Below are 21,513 nucleotides of genomic sequence, written 5' to 3' on the forward strand. Positions count from 1 at the left end.
TGTCTTTTACACCCTGTAATATAGCTCTCGCTCGCTTTGTTTCGCTTGGTTTCTTGCTAATGGTCTTGGGGGTAAAAGGGGGTTTATTGTGTTAACAGCCTGTCATCACTTCATCAAACTCTCAAACAGAAGTGAGGGCGATGTGACGGATCATTATCTAAAGTGCAGCACCAGCAAAACACTGCAGTTCACACAAACCGTATCAATTAAACCATTGCCGCCATTAATTATTAAAGGCATGTATCATAATTAACAGATACATATGGAGGACAGAACACAATCTCTTGGTTTCTGCCATCGTCTGCAGGTGTTTGCACCATTATCGCTTCTGTTTGAAGTTTGGAAATGAACCCGGTTAATTACTAAATTAGCAGGACATGCTCTCGATCCCTTCAGGCTACACTGGTAAATGTCACCCAAATGCCACTGTGATCCATGCAGAAACGACTTATTTAGGGGAGAAACATTGTTGAGTCGTGTTCATTGCCTCTGCCTCCCATTTCACACTATTCTACACCATTTTGTAGTATAAATAGTGCTGGGAGTGCTAATGTGTGGTTCATGCTGAGAAAACAAACCTATGCGAACCCAAGTGATGTATTTGTTCAGCTGTAAAAGTTGAAGTGTGAAATGTGGCCTGGTTTATGCACTAAACGGCCGTAGTGGTGGAGTGAGAACGTGCTAAAGCTAGTCAACACTTGCGTTTGAACTTTGCTCTAGAGTTACTATGAATACCCAACACAATCTCATTGGCAACACTTAAGTTTTGGAGAATTGATGGCTAGTTCATATGAATCTGTTGTACGATTGCTTCCCAGTCTGTTGTGATTGGTCTACTCTGCTCTGATTGGCCCAGTTGGAACACAATTTATGATTGTTTATGTTATAATTTCCCCATCGTTTGTGTTAATTAGGGCCCGAGCACCGATGGTGTGAAGATCCTATTGTAATTGCTCGGTCAATTCTTCTTCTTCTCCGAAATGAATCGCATTTTTGAGGGCCTAAACATGCTCGAAAACTCATGAAACTTTGCACACGCGTCAGAAGTGGTGAAAGTGTACGTCTGATATGGGTTTCAGATGGCTCGATAGCGCCACCTACAAAATTTCAATTAAGCGCCCTTCGCGCTACGTTTCACGTACAGGTATGAAATTTGGTACACACATCTAACAGCTCAATACCTACAAAAAAAGTCTCTTGGTGCAAAATCTGAAAACCCAACAGGAAGTGAGATATTTTGAATTTTCTCTGCAAAATATTTGCAGCTTTTACCATTTCCAGACATTGTATTTTAACAAACTTCTCCTAGAGCTTTATTCAGATCAACATCATATTTGGTCAGTCTAATCTAAAGGCCTTTGCGACGTTAAATTGCGAAGATCTAGAGTTTTCGTTGAAGGGCGTGTCCGTGGCGGCCTGACAAAGTCTGATGTTTCGCCATGAAACAGGAAGCTGTTGTAACTCAGTCAAACAATGTCCAATCTGCCTCAAACTTCACATGTTTGATGAGAGTCCTGGCCTGGAGACATCTACATGGCAATATTCAGTTAGTCATAGCGCCACATGCTGGCAACAGGAAATGGCATGCTTTACACTGTAATTCATTTCGATAAGCCATGAAGTACCAAACATGCTAGAAACGTGTTAAATCATGAAACACTTGGCTAAGTGCTAATGTTTGCGATTAACGCCACGAAACAGGAAGTTGTTGTAACTCAGGCATGCAAAGTCCGATCTGCTCCAAACTTCCCATGTTTGATAATAGTCCTGGCCTGAAGACATCTACATGGCAATATTCAGTTATAGTCAAAGCGCCACCTGTTGGAAGCAGGAAGTGTGGAACGTCGAAATGACCATATTTCTCCTGTATTTACTCGCTTACATGCATGTCACCCACTATTCACTGTTTTCCTAAGGCCACCAGGTGGCGGTGGCCCCAGGTGCGAGGGCCCTTTCATCGCTGCTTGCAGCTTTAATTATTCTTTGGCCCTGTCCAAAATGGCACCCTAAACACTCACAGCCTTCCTACGAGTCCGCACTTTTGTGACGTAACGTCGCTTTGACTGTTGGGAAGAAGTCTGCCATGGAGCTCGCACCAGTGCAAAACTGCGCATCGAGGGCGCATATCGGCCGCAAAGGGGGCGCTCGCGAGCACTCTTCTGAAGCCTAAAATTGACAAATGGGACACCCTACGATCTGGTGGACTTAACGGACACACGCACGCGGCAGCCATTGTAAGTCTACAAGACCGAAAGTGCATAGAAGTGTGCCATTTGTGACAGGGCCTTAGTATTTGTCCTGATCACACACACCTGTAGCATGTGATTTGTTTTTTAGCACCGATCCTCATGCAGCTCTTTAGTGGAGTCATGCTGCTTTAAAGTAAAATAAAACAACCTTAAGTCATTTTGGTGAGAATTTATTTTGTCACTTTAGTTGCGTCTAACAAGTGGAATGAGGGTTGTTATTTTCATAAAATAATGCAGCTTAAAACAGCCATTAGCACTGCAAAAAGTGTCCAAGTAGTTGATCTCCTGAGCGAGGAAGGACATTTAATACGGATGGTGACATTTGGAGGTCTTGAACTCTAGAACGCAGCGAAGCCAGACAGGCATTTCTGTCCCTGAACATTTCACTGAGTAACACTTTGTACTGTTTGAGACAGAAAAAATCTCACATATCGAATTAAATGGATGAAATTCTGCACAAAGCCTGGAGTTTAGGGCTTTCGTGAACTAAGATCTGTGTGTTTTCTTTTAATGAGAAGTCTCAGGTTTTGTTCGGAAAAGAATACTAGTGTATTTGCACACTGCCGACTGTTCTAAAAATACTGCATCCTTGCTTGTTTTTGATCTGTCCTGTTGTTATTTGCCTCAGTATTTGATGATGTAATGCTGTTTTGTATTGGTTGTTTTGCTGATGTATGATTGATTTCATGTAAAGCGACCTTAAGGCACTATATAAATAAAAATTATTATTATAAAATTAAAATGAAAACTGAAAATAAAAGCTAATTCAAAATATCAATAATAGCATAAAATAATATTAATAGTGCAGCATAAAGAAGGCATTATTCCGATGAAAATCGACCGAAAATCGACTCTGTGAATGTGGACCACGGGGGCTCCCTGTAAACATAAATAGTTAATACTTGACCAAAGCATGATTGTCTATAACATTTATTATTCATTTAAGCTTCAAAGCAGCCGCAAAAGGTCACCCTGTGTTTCATTTTCCTGAGCAGATGTGTCATGGGAGTTTCAGAGAGATTCACATTGGGTACTTGAGTGTTTGACATGACAGATTAAGGCCCTGATAAACTCACACTGAAGTTGTTTTTCATTCTTCGCTTAGGGGTAAAAGAGGTTCGGAATACGTGAACAGTGATATACTGTTAATGAACATCCTACACTGTCGTCAAAGCTGCTGAGAGCGATGTTTCGATTAATATGTACATATCAAAACAGCAGTTAAGAAAGCATCTGATCATAGACAGTGATGTATGTGAACTATAATTTCTACTATAAAGCGGCTCTCCAGTCCGTTGTATTTATGCTTTTACTCATGTAAGTTTGACCGCGATGGACTGAACAGAAGAAGAGTTCTACGTCAAAGAAGGCGGAGCTTCAGAACCACACCTACCTATTACGTAATCGCCACGGACCAATGGTAGTTCGAAGTGTTTACTAGCTAGAGCTAACTTTTCCAGAAAGTTCGCTTTGGCAATATGTTTCATACGGAGCCCCGCACATGACATGCGGGAAAAATATGTATATTGTGGCCACGAATTAACAATTAATTCCCACAAATTACTGATACATCACCACATTTTACTAATTAATGACATATGAATAATAATTTGTTACCCATTTTACTAAGTCGTGCACATGATATTATAATTGTTTTCTTCGTTTTACTAAATCATGCACACTATATAATAATTCGTTCCCTCGTTTTACTAAATCGTGGCCACGTTCTAATAATTTGTTCCCTTGTTTTAGCTAAATCAAAACGACAGAACAAATTAGTAAAATGTGGCCATGATTTTCTAAATTGAGGGATATAATTATTATATTTTGTGAACGATTATGTACAACAAGGGAACAACTATTATATCATGCGTTTTATGATTTACTTAAAACGAGAGAATGAATTCTTAATTTGTGGCCACTATATATATATATGCAGTCAAACCAAAATTTATTCAGACATTTTTTATATTTTTGATATATTTTTACTAGTGGGTGCAGGACACTATAGTTCATTTATGTAAGTGAGGGTAGCAAAATAAAGTAAACTGTGATGTATTATACCCAAAAATTCTTCATACAGTGGACTACCAGTAAAATTAATAAAAATTTGGAACCAAAAATTATTCAGACACTTTGACCTGACCATGTTTTGCTTAAGTGTTATCTGACATAATTAAGATTAATTTTAAGATTAACAAAATAGACATATCATGTGCAGGGCTCTGTAGTTTCGAACTCCCAAAACGGACACAAACCGGACTTCGTTTTGTCCTGATTTTGTGCGAATTTACGTCACACCAGTTTGTTCTTCGATTTTGCCTAAAGTATATCGGGACCTTAAAGGGTTGTTCACCCAAAAATGAAATTTCTGTCATTAATTACTCACCCTCATGTTGTTCCACACCCGTAAGACCCGTTCATCTTCAGAACACAAATTAAGATATTTTTGATGAAATCCAAGTTTTTGTTTTTGTTTTTTTTTTAAAATTTTTTTTTATCCCCAATAGAAAGCAACGTAATTACCACATTCAAGGTCCAGAAAAGTATTAAAGACATCGTTAAAATGATGGTAATTACATTTCTTTCTATGGGGGATAAAAAAAACCCTCTTGGATTTCATCAAAAATATCTTAATTTGTGTTCTGAAGATTAACGAAGGTCTTTAAGCGACACGAGGGTGAGTAGTTAATGACAGAAATTTCATTTTTGGGTGAACTAACCCTTTAAGCAGTAACAGCAGTGTTAGATGTCATATGTCAACTCAAACCTGTATTTTTTCTACTTTTAGTCTAATTGTTCATCTCATATTAACGGAGGAAAATCATGCAGTTGTCACACAGCAAGGCTACTGAAGTGAAAAGGCGATTAAAGCATTTTATTGATGCTGAAAAAAGTCGATAAATGTCAGCTACCCTTATATTGATGATTGATGTCGGCTACTTGGCTTAACTCAGCATTCAAGTCATGTAATGTCAAGAATATTCACAAAATTTAATTTCCAATCGTCTATTTTTCTAACAAAATCTGGATTTACGGTGAGGCACTTACAATAGAAATGAATGGAAATGTTAAAGTACTCACTGTTTCAATAGTACAGCCCCAAGATGGTGAACAATATGCATGGTGGTAAAATTAGTTTAATATGGACAAAAACTTTTGTGTGTGAAGTTATATCCAGTTTTACAACTCTGTTGCCATGACAACGCAATATCATGAACAATAAAACCCTAAAACTACTGTAAAAATGGTGATTTAGACAGCTTTCCAACTTAAATAATGCACAAACTTTAGCATAATTATAAATCTCACATTTCTGCTTTTGAATGCACCAAAAATTGATCTTATTCTCATCCAGTCACTCGGCACATCCTAGTGTATTATCAAAGCTCAGGTCTACTTGTTGCTCATGAAAAATGAAGTCTTTGTGCTGGCAGGGATCGCTTTTTGATTGCCTAATTTTATCCGGCTCGGTGCCCAGTGGAGCGCTTTCACAGACCACCACCGCACCTCCTTCCATCAGCTCCCTGTCACCGGCACATGGCGTCAGATGGAGTCAGAGAGCTGTAATGTGTTGAGTTCCCGACGTCGTTTCTCCGAAGCCAGTCGAGCACGGGGAGGTGTGATGTTCACATGTAAAGCAGCATGCCTGCGGCTACGCTTTCATAACCCAGCCTTGTGCGTTCAGATATGAATGCGTCTGCCGCAGCGCTGCAACAAAAAGATCAGGTTACAATCAGAGATGATATGAGAGCAATTAGGTGCCACCTCGGCGTGCTGCCAATTGTGATTTTAATGAAAAATACATCAGTATGATGCGCCAAACGTCTGCGCGTGAGTGGAGCCGCTCTGGCGGAAATGAAGTCAACTTGATATTATCGCAGTATTTATGAGAAACTTACATAATGGTGCAGACTTGATCTTGACCCACTCCAGCGCAGGAACTGGCCCACACTTGACGAAGCTGCAGACGCACAGGAACCCTGATATCCCTCCTCTGTACTGTACTAGAAAGAGTCTGAATGGTTATTTTTCTCTTTGGGTGCAGAGTGTTCAGCTGGAGTGTTATTGTTGAGAGCGAGCTGGCGTCCATGAACCTCTCTTCTTCATCTTGCTGTTTTTAGAGTCGGCGTCAAGGATTGATTTGAAGAGACTCTTTTTAAAACCTTCTGATTCGAGTCCTGTTTCTGTCAAAGGCTTCCCCTGATTCTGGCAATATGTTGGCTACATTTCTAAAGACAAATGTTAACACTTTATTTTAATACTCTGCTTTAGACATTCTACTAACTATAAGTAACTTTGCAGCTATATGTCAACTAGCAGTCATTAGAGTATTAGTAGATTGTCTGCTTTATCTGCCAACATTGCAACTACATATCAACTTATTCAACTAACCCTAACCTAACAGTCTACTAATACTCTGAGAGTTAGTTGACATGTAGTTGCAAATTAATTTGTGTTAAAGGGGTCCTTGATTATGATTTTACTTTTTTAACTTTAGTTAGTGTGTAATGTTGCTATTTGAGCATAAACAACATCTGCAAAGTTACGACGCTCAAAGTTCAATGCAAAGGGAGATATTTTCTTTTACCGAAATCACTTTTTAAGGACTACAACAAACGGCTGGTAGGGACTACAATGAGCTTCTTCCTGGGTTGGTGACATCACAAATCCTAAAATTTACATAAACCCCACCCCCGAGAACACACAACAAAGGGGGCGAGGCCATGTTGGGCTGCTTTAGAGAAGAGGAAGAGTTGTTGTAGTAGAGTGTTGTTGACATGTCGTCATTTTACGCCGGACTGCTTCACAAACGAGGGTCAATTCAACGCTGGATTTGCACAAAAGATTAACATGACGGCACATGCTAGTCAGTGAGTTGAATCAACTCCACAGCAACTACATAAATTTATCCACTAACCATTCAGAAACGTCCAGTTTCATTCTAAAAGTTGTAACTTCTTCCTGAGTCTCTCCATCAGTGTCGACTCCGGTTTGAACAATGTAAGGCTGAACACCGTTACTGACAATCCTCATTTTGGCTGCGTGAGATTCTCCAGCTTTGTTGTTGTTGAGCAACCGAAGCGTGAGCTGTTAAAGCTCCGCCCTCTTCTGGAAAGGGGGCGGGGAGCAGCAGCTCATTTGCATTTAAAGGGACACACATAAAAACTGCATGTTTTTGCTCACACCCAAATAGGAGCAAATTTGACAAGCTATAATAAATGATCTGTGGGGTATTTTAAGCTGAAACTTCACAGACACATTCTGGGGACACCAGAGACTTATATTACATCTTGTAAAAGGGGCATTATAGGTCCCCTTTAAGAAAATTTGGAATTGGAAAAGATTTCTTTAAATAGGATCAGTAATAATTTTCCACTTTTGTGAGATTAAGTTAGAAATAAGAATGAAAGTCACATTCTGCCATTGAAAGTCACAATTGTGAGATCAGTTACATTTTTTAATTTATTTATGTGGAAGCAGGCTTCCATATATTATTAGTGATGCTTGAGTTAGCAAAAACTATCCTATAAATATCCCATCATGCTCAGCTCTTATGCAACAGTGACACACCCTATACCATTTTCATAGATGTCATGTGCATTTAAGGTTAATTGCGATTTTTCTTTAGTGCTTTGATTTATAAAATCCATTCCACCCCTAATGTAGCATGTTAAGTATAATTTTCTATATTCCGCTGAAAGTGGCACCACTGCGGACACTCAATGCAAATCAAATACCCCCTTATAACTTAAAAATTCAATCAGGCTTGTGCTCTGTGCAATGCACCGCTGCTGAACTCCAGTATGTTACTTAATCTTTTCAATTACCGCCACTAGAGTGAATCTCTTAAGGCTTTTTATTTCCTACAGGAGATAAGAGAGGTTGAATTCATTCTCATGTTTTTTACTATGAATGAGAGACTACGATAAGGAATGTCATAGTGTCATTAAATATAATGAAATTATAACATCATAACAATCACTCTTAGTTTTATAGCCTTTTTATGATGTGACATTCACCTGTTGTCACTTTGGCTTAGATTTTTTGTTGTTTGCTGTTGCTTACAGCAAATCAGTTGAAATATACAAATATTTAAAGCGCCCCTATTATGGTTTTCGGATATTTCCTTTGATATAGTGTGTTATATAGATGTTTGTGAATGTAAAAGGTCTGCAAAGTTTCCTAAAAGAAAGAACTGATTCTGAACTGCCTGAAAGACTCATCAGTAATTCCAGTCTTCCTGCACAAATCTTTGTAGGTTTGTAACAAATTTGCATAATACTAGAGTATGCTCTTCATTGGCTGCCGGTAAACAACGTCTACTTTGACCTGCCTTCAAATGCTGTAGTTGTAGCTTAGACTGGAAAAGTTTGGTTTGTGTTGTCGACACGTTAAGAAGACACTGTTTTCTGCTGTCAAAGCAAACCAATTTGCATCGCTTCCAAAGGATGAGATTGATACGATAAAACAGACACCATTGTTACTCTTTTTATCACTGTGGAAGATCTGGAGCTGAAATTCAGATATGATAATGAGTGTTTCATTTCACAACAAACAGACCGGGCCATCCGAACAATCAGAGCAGAGTAGATCAATCACAACAGACTGAGCCATCTGACCAATCAGAGCGGAGTAGACTGTCAGAAAGGCGGGGTTTAGAGAGACCGAATCCTTTATCTAACCGTTTCAGACACTGTAAGAAAATAATTGATGCTGCAGTGTAAATTATGAGAAAAATTACTGAAGAAGTCCTCCAAAGCAAAATTAGCCTTTAAAATAGCATAATAGGGGCACTTTAAAAGTTCTTGAGGTTTTTATTTATTGTGCAATGGAGTTATGCTTGCTTTGCAATGTGAAATGGCTAGAAAGACATTAAATAGAGTGAAAATCAGCCTATAGTATAGGCAATACAGTGATAATATCATGTGTGTAATATAGTGGACAATTGTCTGTAGTGGGATGTGATGGGCCAGTATACGTCCTGAATATATAGTTGATGAGATTTACCAGTCACGTTTGATTTTGTCACATCAGTTTTGCACTGTGGGCATTGAGCAGGTGTATACAAGCACAAGCCACCCACACGTTCATCTGAAACTAGATGAGTGCTTGACAGCTCGCTGCCAAAGAATAATATAAAGACTAGAAGGTGGCTCATTTAGATGCTTCTGTGGCATATGTGCTCATGTGGATGCTTAGCTGCCTTTTAAAATGACACTTTGCAGAGATGGGTGGGAGAGATTCTTTTCTTAAAGAGTGAAGGGTGAACAAGACGATTTCTTTAGGCTGATGGAATGGAGAGTAGAAAAAAACGACCCAGATGCCTTGAGGGATAAATGGAGATTACCAATGCGCTTTTGAGAAGCTCTCAACCACTCAATCCACTATTGGGAGGGATATCAGGAAGAACATGCTAATGTAAGGAACAATAACAGCCATTTTGAGAATAACCTTTATACACCATTAGAAGAAAAGGTTCTACATGGAACTTTAGGGTTCATGACTTAACTTTAAAGAACCTTTTATGACAAAAAGGCTCTATATAAGGAGAAATGTCTTAATAAATACATAATACTTTCAGGTTATTTCATTTTTTTCTAGTGAAAAAGTATGTTTACGAGCTCAGAAAATTGAATTAGTCTTAAACACCGTAAACAGCAAAAAAGGATCTGGGGATCGAAAACTAGCAGATCAGCAATGCTCTTTGCCTGTCAGTCATTTTGCATATTCAAATTTGCTGACATTGGATTTGCTGATGTGTCTTGTAAAGGGGTGGAGTTTTGTAGAGAGGGTGTGTGGTTGTATTTAGCAAAATTGCTCACTTTTAAATGAAAGGCTTGTTCAGAAAAGATTATTAGAGCCATGCAAATACTATTCTGATTATTTTTTTAAAAAAAGTTTTGAATATTATATTATAATACTATATTATTTTGAATAATCAAGTACTTGCTGTACTCTTAATGAGGTGTTTTTAAATGTTTTGCTGCTTAGTGTGTGGGATTTATATATATATTTTTTAGAATATTTAAAATACAAAATTATTTCATATTCAAATCAATAATTGTATTTGGTTTGCGCAAATGTATTTGACTAATTTAAAATGCACATTTTTCCTCTATTCAGATTAAAATATGCAACTCCATACAGTATGTATTACCTTGAATGTTTTTAAATTTTTGAATATTGAAAATGCATGAATGTTAAATACATTTTTGACTGTGCAATCATGTTTATTTTAGTTTATACCAGTTTACTTCTGGTGTCTGTTGCTTTTGCTTGGCATTGATGTTGTGTGAATTCCTGCACAAGTGAGAAATCTGATTTCAAGTAGTATTTTATTGCACTTTTCTAAGTAGTCTAAGTTTCTGTGTTGAATAAAAAGGAACGAAATTAGCAAAGTATCAACACAGAGACCGTTTCTACCATAAAATGGATCTATAGAAGGTCTGGATCAATATTCAAAAGGTTTTGAAAGTCTACTTGATCGATATTATTTAAATTAGCCGTGGTGTACAAGTGTGCCACTATCACTTATTACTGAAGTTGAGTCAAGGCTGAAGGCAAATGATACTCTTCAACCCAGAGACCCTGAGCGCTCCGCCTTTAGCGCTAATCAACCCTTCAACAGCGGAGCGTCGAGCTGCATAGCAATTCAACTAGTGCATTAGCGCTCGCGCTCTCATTTTCAGTCAACAATATGATGGAGGCCTGCCAGGCACATTGGTATTCAGAGTGCGCCATCAAACTCCTCAGCGGCTCTGACTCAGTCACCAAATCCTCCCGCCATCAAAAGCGCTCCTGATGTTTGTCAAATTTGCCCTTGCTGCAGCAACCAGGAAGGAATTAGCATTGAGGCTAATGCCGAGGGAGCGTTTTGGAAAGTAATGGAAGCGCAGGGATGATCAAAGAGGCATTAGACTCGTGGTTTTAATTGGAACAGCTGTTATGGCGCAAGAGAGTTTGCTGACATCACTTACGTCGCAACTGGGGATTATGATGTGTCACGTGATGTGTTTAAACCGCTGGCTACTGGTAATAGTTATAAGTGATGGTGCTTAAGGGTATAAATGAAACAGATGATGACGGGGGGTCTGAGCTTTAAAGGGAAAGCTGCTAAAAATAAAAAATGATACGCTTCCCATGAGGCCACAAATGATACACATGCGTTTGACAGAGATAAATGGATGGCTGGTTAGCATGTGTTCAAACCTTACTAGATATTACTACAGCCTTTTTACTCTTCATATATATATATTCATGCAAAATACCTTGCAATATTTCTAGTCATCTTTGCATGCATTATGTGGATGGTCCATGGCACACTTTCAGAGGTTAAGACTACTGCGATCCTCTTCATTCTGGCACACGATGGCTGTAACGAGGTGCGAGTACAGGGGTGTGATATTCGGCTCTCACACTGAATCGAGAATAGAGTACGTGGGAACAGAGCGAGCTGTGAGCTCATCCAATTGTCAGCTCGTTCAGGACAGGGCGAGATGCTGGGGAGACATCGTGATCCCAGTGGTTTAAGCATGCTAATCACCTGGGGCTGCTTAGCCGTTGTGGAAGTGAATGATCTTACTATGTAGTACATGTTCATGTCCCCTTCATATACCCTTAAAATATAATGGATAAAATATTAAAGGGGTCATGACATGAGAAATCAAATTTGCCTTGATCTTTTGACAATTAAAAGAGGTCTTTGTACCATTAAAACATCCTGCAAGTTTCATAGTTTAAAAGGTCCTCATTATAAACAGGGTGTTTATTTATTCAAGCTCTAAAAACAGCTCATTTTGATATTGCGGGATCTATGACGTCACATGGGCAAATACATTTGCATATGACTGCCTCCAGAGCAAGACATTGACCAATAGGCACCATAGGCCCCGCCCACTGGCGTTTTGACATTTGCCTACATGGGATGTGTGTCACGTCAAAAGCCATTATAATCACTGATGCTGTCTACACTGATACAGTATACAGATGTGCGTTCAGCTTCTGACATACTAAACATGCTTGAGTCTGTTAACAACAGGACAATTTGAAGATTTAAAAGGACGTTCGCTTTGACGCTTCCAGTTTAAACGGCTCGTCTCTGTACAGACTTCAGAAGGATCCCAGAAATAAGTAGATGGTTTATTTTAATGTTTGTTCGGAGCTTTTTGTTTTGTAAATGAGGCACACTGTAATGAAGAGTTTGCAAAGAAACTTTTGTTGACAGATGAAGCAGTATTGGATCTGACGGCAGCTGCATCACAAACCATAAGTAAATGATTTCATAATGCTTTGTCTGTAAATGACGGTTTTATATGAATCATGTTTTCAAAACACTTACATTGATACTGTTTCCTATGTAATGGCAAATCATAACAGTGGCCGTTTACTGAAAGCCTTAAAGTAACCACACCTTAAAAACTGATCTTTTCAACTTTATTAACATTATAAATGAACCTCAAGGAACATATTAAAATATTTTTTTTTAAATCCATGTCATGACCCCTTTAAACTTACAATTTTGTAAGATTTAAATAATTTTAGTGTTTTTTAAAAAAAAAGAATTTTAAATCATTTCACTAGTTTGCACATATGGACCACCTGGTAATTTATTAAACAAAAATAACATTAAAAAAATATGTTTTTACAAAATATCATTTTGAGGGGGAAACAACAGCACAAACAGCTGTATTAGCAATAGATTTGTGCAATTTTTATGATAGTTGGTTTGTCTCACTCTAAAGCTTTCAGTTCTAGTGATAAAATTACATAATTCACTATGATTTTATGAATATTTCTAAATATGATAAGGTTACATATTAGAATTAACCTTAAGTTGCCATTATCATGAAAGCTAACTCCCAGTCCCTCCCTAATTTAAAGATTTCTTTATGGATCATTTCAAAACACTATCAGTTGAGGTTTGACTAGTGTTACCAAAAATAAATATACAAGTTAAATTGATATATTAAACATATATCAGTATATTAAGTCTTAATATATCTTCTTATCTTAATCTCAAATATTTTATTTTATTTTATTTATTTGTTGGTCTCACTGTACAACTTTCAAATCTATTGATAAAATTGCAAAATTCAGTATGATATTATACATTTATTATAAGTTCAATTCATATATAAAAATATTAATTCAGCATGATATTATAAAATTATTATAAGTTCAATTAATATAAAAATATATAATAATATATTAAGACTTAATATATCTAATTATCTTAATCTTAAATACTGATTTATTTTATTTTCATTTATTTTATTATTTCATTTTATTTTATTGGTTGGTCTCACAACTTTCAAATCTATTGATAAAATTCAATATGATATTATACATTTTTCTAAATATGGTTTAAAATATTAGAATTAACTTTAAGTTATCACCTTCATGTGAAGTTCATGTCCCTTGCTAAGCAAAGGCTTTATCTCTTTATTTAAATGCTGTTAACTTTCTTGTGCAACTAGTCAAGTCATAATTAATAACGTTTAAGGATCTGAATGACAAAATATGAATGACCCAGCTGAGAGAAATGAGACCTTAAGGTCAAAGGTTACCTTTTGTTGTACGATAGCAGCACTGCATCCGTTTGATTATAGTCGAGCCTAAAGCAAACATCTCTTCATACATAAAGTGGTAATGTAAGGCGATCGAGCGGCAGTCTTAAGCAATCTCAACAGGCAGATAAGCCCTGTCAGCTAATCTGTCTCCTTGACTACCCGCAGCTCTGTCAGTCTAACCGTCCAATCCGACAGGCCATCCAGATGACGGATGAAACCGTCCGCCTGCACTGGAATCCAGTGCGCAGCCACCTGCCAAAGCAGTGTGTCCCCTTGAAACCCCCGCTGAGGAGAGAGGGCACCGTGCCCTGCAACCACACCCCGCTGCTGCCATTATCAGCAGTGCACAATGTAAGCGATCCGCCTCATTGCGGGTGAAATGGCCAGTTGCTGGTGACATTCAGAGTCCGAGTTGTTTGGGTCCCTGTTGCTTTATTGTGGACACTGCGTGGCATTTCTGGTGATGTTTTCCTCGTGCTACCCAAAAATGTTCTTAGCCTAAACAGGAAATTGTGGGTCAATTTTATTATAAACATCTTTTGGCTTGACATTAAATGAGGGTGGATTTCAGCAGTGGCGTATAACACAGTCACGCCTCCTAGACACTTTGACGGTTTGAATTTTATATTCAGTTAAAGTCGTCCTGTGGTGAAAATCAAGTTTTTAATGTTGTTTATATGTCTATGTGGAGTTTTTAATATGCTTTAAGACAAACCATGTGCAAATTCATAAGTCAACACCATCGCTGAGTATTTTCTCTTTAAAACTGCAGTGAGACAGCCTCAAACCCGCGGTTTGAAATCGCTGGTCTACCTTGTAACCAATCACGTCAACGTGTGGGCGGGCTTTAGCATATCATTAACTATGACCGCTCTGAAGCAGGGGGTCTCAAGAGAACAGGTTGTCCCAGTATATTTTAAGAAGGCTGATTTTATGAAGGCAGCCGTCTGACTCTAAACTGATGAATGTGAACATGGTTTGTGTAACATTAGCAACGCATTATTAGCTGTGATAACGTAGTCAAGCAAAAGGCTAATCATATTAATTACCGTTATGTGTCCGACGTTGTAGAGTCATACCATTGTGCAGCGTTTACCTCAGTAAGTTGACTGAGTGAATCTCTGAGCTTGTGCGAGTGAGTGGAGGCGGGGCTAATTAGCATATTCATATATCCACGTATACTAAATGAAGCAAGGGTGTCGAGTTACATTCAAGCTATTTTAAGGCATGAAGAATTTTTTTTCACAGGAAAAAACATTTAAATATGTAATTTTGGTGATCAAAGATGAGTTTTAAGGGATAAAATTATTGACTACAGGGGGACTTTAAATAAATATATGCACTGCAGGTTTCTATGGAAGCTTGTTTCTGCCACTAAAAAAAATAAATAAAAAAGGTTATTGCGATCTCACAATTCTGACTTTTTTCTCAAGGTGGCTTTTGATACTTTATTTGAACCTATTATTATTGCCTCATTGTTATTATATGTGTGCTTTAAGTCATTTTAAAGGCTGTGGTTCATTAGTTCATAAGGCTATTATTTATTTTATTTTATTTTATTTTATTTTATTTTATTTTATTTTATTTTATTTTATTTTGCCTTAAAAAAGTCCACAAACCCTGTTGGAACCACTGTGCAAATTATACAGTAACTTTCAAGAGGTTCATTTCATCGTTTCACACTGTTATCGGTTAATGTTTGTCTTGTGCCACCCAAAAATTGTCTTTTGGTTCCAAAAACGTCTACTGAGCCAAACGTCTGACATTCACAGTCCGAGGTGTTGCTTTATTGCGGTCACTGCGTGGCATTTTCAGGACCTGTCATGCTGCTATTTTGGCTGTGGTTTTGGTTCTGGTTCTGGGCGAGCATCCCATCGTTGGTATTGTCTGTAGTCGTCTCGCTTCTGTCACTAAATGTGAGATAAGGTGTTTATAATGTTGTGGCAGGCAATGCTGAGCAACTGATCCAGTCTATTGTTTTAGCACAAAGACAAATTTGACAAAGACTCTTTGGTCCAGCTGCTATTTGTCCGAGATGCAGGACGTTCACTTGTATTTGACATTATGCCCACAGCTGACCCCTTTGTTTGGACTGAAAGGGACACTAAACCAGATGTCACAAAGGGAGAGCATGCATTTCATGACCTGCTTCCCCAAATCTTTTTGGCCTAAAAAAGTGCATGAAACATATCTGTTGGTTGGAGATGCTGTGTAAATTATACAACGACTTTCATGGGGTTTAACTGCTTTAAAGGTGCATTTATAGTTAATTTCTTAATATTTTTATTTTAATTTATTTTATTATTTTTACATTATACAGTATAATTTTCAGGAGGTTCAGCCTTTTTTAAAGATTTCTTTATGGATAATTTCAAAGCGTTATTAGTTGTCCAAAAATTTTCCTTTGGTCCCTCCAACACAGTTAGCCAAACATCTACTGTCTTAAAGACATTTTTTTTTTTTTTTTGCTATATACATGATATTTAAATCTATAATAGATTTATAACTAATGATAGTAGGCTCTGCTGTTTTGTTCAATATTATCTTAATTATCCAATCTGATCTTAATCAGCCTGTTGCTATAGATTTTTATTCTCAGAAAAATGTGACTTATACACAGTGGCTATTTTATTATTAAGTTAGTTATTGATTTGAAACTAAGTAATCTATAATCTATCTACTACTGTAACTACTGTGAACATTTCAAAACTCAAGTTTGCTACCCAAAAATAAAGGAAAAAATAGGAAATTATGGGTCAGTTTTATTAGAAACTTATGATTATATTAAACTGAATGCACAATTTGAACAATTTGGGATTCTGAATTACATTAAAATGCTATCAGTTAATTATATTATAGTATACTTATCTTGTATTTGAGTACATTTTATTTTATTTTATTTTATTTTATTTTATTTTATTTTATTTTATTTTGCCTAAAGAAGCCCACAAAACTGGTTGTAACCACTGTGCAAATGTATTCAACTTTCAAGGGGTTCGACTATTTCTTAAAGGATCGTTTCAGGGAAAATATTTGGTTAATGTTTGTGTTGTGCTGCCCAAAAAATGTCTTTTGGTGCCTCTAGCACAGTTAGTCAATCATCTGATGTCTTAAAAGACAATTTTTGTAATATACATGCATTTTATGCATTGAAAATCTTGCATTTTATGCACCAGTGCTTGGGGACTGTTGTTGAATGACGGTATTATAATAAATACTTTTTCTGCATTTACAATATACATTTAAGATATGTGGAAAAGGTTTGATAGCAATGAGGATTTAGCCTTCTATGATGTGGTATTGCATGCATAAGTGGACACACACACAAACACACACACACAGATTCATAATATAATACGTCTCCTCTACTTACACAACAGACTCGCCAGGGAATCAGTCGCGTCGTCAGATCCGTGTAATCTCAGCATACAAGACGCATTAATCAATAGAGCTGTAATTACATGAGGGTGCACTGTGTGTGTGTGTGTGTGTGTGTGTGTGTGTGTGTGTGTGTTTGTATGGGGCCACTCTTGCATTTGCCCCCCCTTTGTTAAGGTCCATGTCTGCCTTACGCTGTCTGAATGTCGGACAATAAAGGTCTGTGCAAGGGTTAATTAGCAGTGCTGGAGAACCATCTATCAGCTCCATACAGCAGCCGCGCAGCTCCATTATCCTGGGACTCACACACACTGTTCAAATTTATGCACATGCACTTGTATTTGTGTGTATGATTAGATAATATACTCGTGACTTCCAATCTTGCGTTATAACTTCAGATGTTTGACCTCTCTATATTGAAGATGCAAATAATATTTCTCAATAATGGCCTAATTGTTTATGGATGCATTCATTTCATAGATGATAGGAAACTATTTCATTATTTACATTTCCTCTACTTATTTGTTTCTCTTTTACAGGAATGTACCTTAAAGTTAAACAGCATTTGTCACGCTTGAAAAACACTTTTAAACAGTGCTTTAATGAAAACACTTTAATGAAAAGCTTCAGATTTATGCTTTTGCTGTTTACTTTGAGTGTATTACTGTGTCTAGTGGGTGTTTATAAAGATTTTAGATTAAAATGTATATGAAAGTATAATTGAAAGTGTATCTAGGGTCCTGTTACTGATCACCATGTTTTTCTCCATTTTTATTCACCCTTTTGCCTTCACTAATTCATTTAAATTGTCCTGCAGTGTGACGTTTTAAACGTTTCCATCCGTCCGTCTGTCCCCAATCAATCAATCAATCAATCAATCAATCAATCAATCAATCAATCAATCAATCAATCAATCAGTCTATCTATCTATCTATCTATCTATCTATCTATCTATCTATCTATCTATCTATCTATCTATCTATCTATCTATCCGTTCGTCAGTTCGTCTGTCTGTCCCCCAATCAATCAATCAATCAATCAATCAATCAATCAATCAATCAATCAATCAATCAATCAGTCTGTCTATCCATCACATATCTATCTATCTATCTGTCTGTCTGTCCGTCCGTCCCATATCAATCAATCAATCAATTTGTCTATCCGTCACATATCTATCTATCTATCTATCTATCTGTCCGTCCGTCCCATATCAATCAATCAATCAATTTGTCTATCCGTCACATATCTATCTATCTATCTATCTATCTATCTATCTATCTATCTATCTATCTATCTATCTATCTATCCCATATCCATCCGTTCGTCAGTTCGTCCGTCCATCCGTCCGTCTGTCCCCAATCAATCAATCAATCAATCAATCAGTCTATCCGTCACATATCTATCTATCTATCTATCTATCTATCTATCTATCTATCTATCTATCTATCCGTCCGTCTGTCCCATATCAATCAATCAATCAATCAATCAATCAATCAATCAATCAATCAATCTATCTATCCATCCAGCCATTAAACAGTCTTGGGTTAGCAATTCTCTGAGGATTATTAGGTCTTAATAATCTTACTTCCTTTTTTGTAAAACCACAGAGCTGTCACAAACATCCCATTTTTTCATTTTTATCTTCCAGCCTCTCGTACATCGCCTCGGGTTTGTTGTGTCCCTCCATTTGTACATCTTCAATGTCATGTTCTTTTAATGCAAATGCCTTTGTGATGGTGTTTTTTCATGCATCATTCGGAGATCTCTGTTGTGTTTGAGGTTCTTTTAAAATTCTTGGCCAGAACATTTCATGCTGAGATCTTTATGGTAGTGTTTTTATCCGCCGGTATCATAAACTACGACCGCTCAATATTCTGCTCAATACTTAAGTCTTCATTCAGTGAGCTTTAAAACTACTTTTGGCGTGTTTTACACCTCATCTAAAATGCATTGGAGGCTTGAGTTTACAGGTAAACTAAGTTTTTTTTTTTTTTTTTTTCCAATATGTTTGGTAAAATAAATTCAGCAATAGCTTGAGGAAAAAATGGGATTGCTAAGGATTAAGAATTTATTGATTGTAAAAAAGCAAACACTTTTATGTCTTTGTGTTCTCAGAGGACGGGTTTGAATTTATTGCCATCTGATATTATTATATTAGATGTGTAATTATTGAAAATTTTGACATAAACTGCCAGAAAGCAGAAGGCCAGAAGAATCTCTTTTCAGGTTATAATTATTTATTGCATTATTGATGCTATATAGTGATCAAATTGACCAATGTTTTATTTTGTAATATATATTTTATTTTATAATATATTTATAATATAAATATTATTAAATTATTTAGTCGCTGAGGAGCAGTTTTTACTTTTATTTTATAAACTTTTTATTTATTTTTAATAATTTTCTATTTATTTATTTATTTATTTATTTATTTATTTCGTAATTTAACTTGACCTATAGTGGTTTTACAATTTAAATTCATTCTCCTTCAATTATAGTGCTCAAGATACCATGTTAGCATGATACCAAGAATATGATTCTTTGAAATGAGATCATTACTTCATATTCCCAATATGCTACTTTTCTCTCAGAAAGCAATATTTGTTCATTTTAAAAATTATATACAACTAGAATTAATTAGAGTACATAGAATACAATTAGAGTTATCCTTCCCGTTTTTATGTATCTTGGCCTCTTGGGTGTTGTCTTATTTGTGTAGCCTTTTCTCATGAAATATTCATGAGCCGCTACTGGTATACTTAATGAAAGTTTGCATTGCATTATGGTTAACCTTTTCAGACGAGTGAACCCACAAAAGTTCACTTGACATCTTATTAGCACCGTAGTTTATGCGTAAGGTGCTGAAGGCATTGAAGCTATCTTTTTTGTAGCTTGACTGGTATGCTTGTTGCACGTTTATCAAAAACTCTTGATTATCAGTCTTACAGTGTCAGATTTCAATTTTCACTCCTCACTGCGGGGGATGGTGTAAATTTGACATATTTTTCAATGTCACAACTTTGTTCAGCATCATTACTCATGAATCTACTTGACACAGCTATGCACACACATACAGCGATGTTCCTCAAGCACTTTGTGGCTAAATCTTTTCTTATTTATAGCTTCAAGCGGTGAACGCACAGGTGATTGTGTGCTGTCGCGCCATTGGGGATGTTTGGATTTAACTCTGTTTGTGTAGCTTGATGTGAGCTGCATCTCAAAACAGTTTTGTAATAGAATACTTCAGAATAATTCTGCCGTGAGCTTCTTTAACATCCTCCTGTCCTCTTTCTCTAGACAATGAATCTGTCAGCCAAACCTCTCGCCACCCTGACTCTATTACCCACGATTCTCAGCGGCAAACCTGCCTACTCACCGGTCTGTTACAGTCTCAAACAGACATTCACTGTACTCACAAAACCTAGTTTTTGAGTAGAGTTTGATCATTTTAATTTTATATTTTCTGTTTATTTTAACTAAATTTAATAATTTTTTTTTATTCTTTTTTTATATCTATATAGTATTTATTAATTTTTGTTTATTAGTTACGTTTATGTAGTTTTATTATTTTAGCACTTTATCTACAACTAAATGAACATAAGAAATGTTGCCTAGCTAAAATAAAATAAGTTTTTAAACTTTTTTTTCAAGTAACAATTATGCAGCCCGCACATGACATGCAGGGGGAAATAGTACATTGTGGCCAAGAATTAACAAATCGTTCCCACAACTTACTAATATGTCAGCATATTTTAATAATTTGTTCCCTCGTTTTAAGTAAATCATGTGCACTATATAATTTGTTACCTTGTTTTACAAAAAATGTGCACACAATATAATCATTCGTTCCCTCGTTTTACTAAATTATGAGCACAATATAATAATTTGTTCCCTCGTCTTACTAAATCGTGCTCACGATATAATAAATCGTTCCCTCAATTTACTGAATCATTCGTATGAAATAATAAATCTAGGTGTATGATTCTTGCTTCGGGTGCGAGAGGTCCCGGTTTTAAATCCCGGACGAGCCCCCAATTATGTTACGGTCCCTGATGTAAATGTCTAGGAGTCAGGAGTGACACATAACATAATAGATGGACAACAGCTAAAGTGTTCCAAATAAATTATTTATTTCAAGACAAGTAATATAACAATGTTAATTCAAATGATTATTTGAGGAATCTGGGCCGGGGCATTCACGAAACGTGCGTAACGCACAATATAATAAATAGTTCCCTCATTTTACTAAATCGTGCAAACGATTAGTACAACATGGTCATAATTTACTAAAAACAAGAGTACGAATTCTT

The 21,513-nt window shown here is 36.6% G+C and overlaps 1 protein-coding gene across 2 annotated transcripts in view; it reads left to right on the top strand.

The window, feature by feature from the left end:
- Positions 1–21,513, top strand: part of grm8a (glutamate receptor, metabotropic 8a) — a 189,294-nt gene that overhangs the window by 50,411 nt on the left and 117,370 nt on the right. The gene's annotated exons all lie outside the window — the stretch shown is intronic.

Source organism: Ctenopharyngodon idella, chromosome 4 (genome assembly GCF_019924925.1).
Source record: "Ctenopharyngodon idella isolate HZGC_01 chromosome 4, HZGC01, whole genome shotgun sequence".
NCBI classification, from domain to species: domain Eukaryota; kingdom Metazoa; phylum Chordata; class Actinopteri; order Cypriniformes; family Xenocyprididae; genus Ctenopharyngodon; species Ctenopharyngodon idella.